Source organism: Natator depressus, chromosome 1 (genome assembly GCF_965152275.1).
Source record: "Natator depressus isolate rNatDep1 chromosome 1, rNatDep2.hap1, whole genome shotgun sequence".
NCBI lineage: Eukaryota > Metazoa > Chordata > Testudines > Cheloniidae > Natator > Natator depressus.
In genome coordinates this window covers 59,809,450-59,814,286 of record NC_134234.1, presented here as the reverse complement: position 1 = coordinate 59,814,286, position 4,837 = coordinate 59,809,450, and the positions used below count along the sequence as shown (strand labels likewise).

Sequence of the window (4,837 nt, the reverse complement as noted above, 5' to 3'; positions counted from 1 at the left end):
GCTTTGGTTTAGATTACTGTTAAGTGGCCTTAGCTACAGTATTATGTATTTTCCTTTAAACAGATTGGATTCAAGTTTTGAGTTGAAAGGACACGATTTCGCTTGCCATTAATGTTTACTTGTATTTTCCAATTGGAAGCAGTTTCCTTTTCAATCACTGTACCTACCAAGAGATCTGCATCATGGCCCTGGTGATCAACCAGAACACGAATGCTCTTGGCTTCAACTGTGCATCATAAATGGCACATCTGGCCAAATGCCGAGCAATTTCTTGGCTCACCTTCTCAAGCACATTTATTGCACAGGAAATGCTGCCTGTCAGAAACTATTTTGTTTTCTTTCATTTCCTCTTCTTCTTCTTTGCAGTAGCACCTACAGGCCCCCCCATTGGGGATCAGGGTCCCGTTTTGCTAGGTGTTGTACTCATGAGTAAAACAGGGGCAGGTACAAGAGAGGACAAGCTGCAAGAGAAAAATGGAGATGGGGTCAGGTAACTTAAAAGTGTGTCTATTTGCACAATTTAATAGTCTCAGTCATAGAAGTCACAGGTGGCCATCAGTCTCGCCAATTTCTAATTTTCTCTTTCAGAAACAGTGCCACATGAAATAGATGCTCATTTGGTATTGGGTCACTTAGGGCCTGATTCAACACTCACTGAAGTCAATGGAAATAGCCCAGCTGATTTCAATGGGCTTTGACTCTAGCCCTTAAAGATCAAAACTGCACTAGGTTCACTGGCTCCACTAGTGCCAATGGCTCATGTTAAATTAAACCAGCTTCGTACAGTGCTTTGCACTTTGCACTTGATACAGTGATTTCCTATTCCATCTATCTGCCTATTATTTTTTTAAGGAGTTGTACCCCAAATTAGCTTTTGAGTTTTAACTCAGATAGACATAAATTGGTTCCTATTGGCCTTGGTTACACATAAACCCCAAATGTCTCTCCTGAGTAAGTAATATTTTTTTCTGGTGTTAAAACTGATCTATCATCTGTACCAAATCCTCTTTAACTTCCTTCCGCTCCACGTAAAAGCTTTATAGACTTAAGATACTGCTGGGACTGCCACACAGAAATTTCTCAACCTGCACTTTAAAAATGTCTCTTCAGCCTCTGTGTTTCTGTGATGGTTCCTTGCAAATCAAGAGGATTTAATAAGCACTCAGGAGGAGGCAGGTTTGTCAGGAGAGAAGGCACAGCACGTTTATTAATGACAGAAGCCCCATCTCAGTCTGAACATGCTCAGACTTCTAAGACATCTAGTTTGCACTGGCATAATATTAGCATAATCAGTCCCATGCTAACATTACATCCTGTCGTACAAATAACTTTATACTCACTCTTACACACGGTCCAGACTCAGTCTCACTTGGGCAAAACTGGATGAAAATCCCATCTCAGAGCCCTCAGCTGTTTCTTCCCTAGATTCTTGGCTTGAATGGTTACTGAAGTTAGACATGTCGGCCTAGGAACACAGGATTTAATTTCAGACATATTTGTAGTCCCAGCCTCCCAAATGACCAACCCGCTCCAAAATAATTAGCCTGCAGATGACGGAAATGTCAACAAGAAAAAAAAGGAAGAAATCAGACTCAAAAAAGGAGCTCACTGATCTCATGTCATAATATTGCAGCAGATCGCATGGGCCCTTGTGAGAAAGGCATGATTTTTAATATTTGTGTAGACAGACTTCCTAAGCAGAGCTGAAGCCGAAAATGTTGCTGTTTTTAAATGGGAAGTTTTGTGAGGGATCCATTTAGGAGTTTTATCAAGGAAACTTTTTCAGCTTCATTGATGGTAAATGAAGAGTTCGGAAGCTGTGCCATTAAACCTGCAATATTCTCTCCATGGCAATTCACAGCTATCTGGGAATTATGTATACTGTTAGCAATACATTTTTATATATATATGTGTATATATATATATGTATATATATTTAAAAAAATGCTTGTTGCTTTATTTGCAAATATATATGAAAGAGTCAACAAAAAGGTACCCTGACCTTCCAGGAATATTTGAGAGGAGAGACAGTTGGGGAAGAGAGAAAGCGAGTGATGTTTGAGATCTGAAAGGTGTAGTGGTGGGATTTGGGGAAAGGGGAATGAAAGACTGAAGTTTTTGTGAGGAGGGGAAGGTGGACTTTTGGGAAGGTGATAAATGATGTGGAATTTTGGTGGGGTGAGAGTTTTCAAGGCAGGACGAGAAGAAGGAAGAGAATCTGCCTTAAAGATACTTGTGAACAGTTTTCTTTTGTGCAGTTTGTTTGTTTTGGAATGTGCCAGATTTCACCAATTAATTTCCTCATGGAAAATGCCCCCCAGGCCTCACTACAAGGGCCTGATCCTTTTCCTTGATGAATGCCCCGGAACATCAGCTTGATTTGTTTTCCTTCATGTCTGCAAATTATTCGGGGGGGCGGGGGGGCTGATCCTTTGAAGTGCAGAACACCTTCAACTTCTGTTCACTTTAATGGGAGTTGAAGGGGCTCAACACCTTGTCGAATAGGACCCTAATTTGGGGGCTGATCAAAAGACACTCTGAACCACTTTGTACCTGCCAATCAGGCCTTGTCACGATAGTTCTTCCCAGCTACTCCTTACCACTGTTCCAGAACACGTCTGCACCCGTCTCCCATACACAGAGCTGGTATGCGGACACCTGTCAGTCCCTCTTCCTGTTTCCCCCTGAGGTTGAGCATGTGGAGTTTGGAAGAGTGAGCTGGATTCCATTCTGGCTCATCAGCAGAACTGTTAACAAAATTCCGATTGCTCACCAATTTCTCTCCTCCGTTACACTCTCCTCAAATGCTTGTTTGTATTCCCAGAAGCTTGTCATTTAACCAGTCATATTTTTATTCCTGATGAAACAGAGAAAATAAAAATAAGTGGTTTTCAAAAGAAAAAATATGAAAAAAATATTCTCTTTTACTTGCAAATGGAGCAAATTTCATACATGAGCCATTGAGAGGCAGGAAATGTGGAAGTCCATGGTGACACTTTTACAGAGTCCCTTTGAAAACAGGACAACACTTTGCTTTCTTGCTGGAAGGAATTTTCCATTAATATTTCAATGGCTTTTAGCTCCCTTATAAAGTAACATTTTAGAAGGAAAGTTACAGAAAACAGGCTCATCATTTCATACGGAAATTATAAATCTGACATGCAAGACAGAGGCAATCATTCTCTACATCGTCACATACCTTCCAATACAACTTTCAGTATAGTCAACTCTCATGACTTTGTCATGAGTCTCATGGTATGTGGTGATTTATTTCAAGCCCCAGCTCCTGGAAACATGGGATTGTAAGAAAATCTTTTAAAAAGTAAGCTTCTAGCCTTCATGGTTGTGAAGAAAAGCTTGAAAATATGACTCAGAAACCAGAAGGCAAATAAAAAGAATCCATTTTTTATCTATCTAATCTATCTATCTATCTATCTATGTACCTATCTAACACAAATCTCATTATTTTTAGCCAATTTCATGATTTTGGGGCAGGCCGACTCATGATTTTTGAGTGCTTGGGGTCAGCAATACTGAACTCTGATAATGAGACTCTACAATGCAGATGATAATGATATCTTTGATCTATCAGCTATGGCAACAAAGATGAAGGTGCCCTGGCAAAACTGGTGTGATACCCGTAGGAATAGCCTTTTTTGTCATTCGTCAGTACTTGGTATGAGACTTGCAGAAATTAATCAACTTTGGGGCAAAAAGGTGAGTGAACTTAGGCTGCCAACTTGCTCCTGGTCTATAAGATTATGACAGGATTTGGTTTGGTTTGTTCCAGATGAGGCCCGCAGCGGTTTTTGGAATAACCTTCTCTGTCTTGAAGAGGTGGTAGTTGGCCTTTCACCACCTGTTAATGTCAGGTACAAATTTTAGCTAGAAGCAGGAGAAAGGTATCCAGATTCCCTGTTAGTTAAAGAAACGGTGACAGGCAAAGCAGCAAAACCCAGAAATAATGCAAAACACTTAAAGGACCTTCCTATTTTCTAGAGAAAGGTTGCCAAGCAATTTTAGTAATTGCTGAAGTTTGGGCAACCACTATTTGCGAATCAGTTCAACCACGTCTATAAATATGAAAGTAATGCACACATTAGTAATGCACATTCTTTCAGAAGAAAAATGTTGTTAACAATACATTCTGTGTGACTTGGGATGCTAAATTATTATTCTGTGAAAGCTCTTTGGGACAGGGACTGTCTTTTTGCTCTGTGTTTATCCACTGTCTAGCACAATGGGGTCCTGGTCCATGCAGAGGCTCCCAGGAACTACTGCAATAAAAATAGTCCATCAATAAAAATAATCTGTCCATTCAAATATCTGTGTTTGTGCAGTCATAATTTTCTATTTAGAATATAGGAAATGGCAAGGTTCCACATGGAACCTTAATGTCTGTATCATGAAAAGCTGTCATTTATTATATGTTTATACAACGCCTACCATAATGGGTCCTTGACCTTGCTGGCCTCTAGGCACTATCACAATATTAATGTTAAATAGTAATAAGAATGACCATTTACATTATTTTCATGACCATTGTGATCCAATATATTTCTACTGCTTTGCCTCTTCCTACAAACCGTATGAGATAAAGTAGCATTTTTTTCAGGTGAAAGGTGATTAGGTCTATTTCTCTCACAGCCTATTCTGATTGGTACAGGTTTCTAATTTTGTTGGTAAGTAATGTCTGATGGTTTCTAATGTGGACAATCTGCTAGTGTCTGTGTTGAGGCTACAAACAGATTTTGCTTCGATATCCCAGACATTTAAGGCCGACATTTTAAATTCATGTAGCACTGTCTCTTTCCATTGCACACTAAAGACCAAATCC

The 4,837-nt window shown here is 39.8% G+C and overlaps 1 long non-coding RNA gene across 2 annotated transcripts; it reads right to left on the bottom strand.

The window, feature by feature from the left end:
* Positions 1-354: 354 nt before the first annotated feature.
* On the bottom strand, positions 355-2,823 carry LOC141982075 (uncharacterized). 2 transcript variants are annotated; one of them, XR_012637944.1, is made up of 3 exons: positions 2,601-2,823; positions 1,341-1,465; positions 355-461 (listed from the first exon to the last, which is right to left on the bottom strand). It is a non-coding gene; the product is annotated as an uncharacterized LOC141982075 (long non-coding RNA). The 2 variants fall into 2 exon arrangements; XR_012637945.1 differs by having other exon boundaries at positions 2,774-2,797.
* Between the last annotated feature and the right edge of the window lie 2,014 nt (positions 2,824-4,837).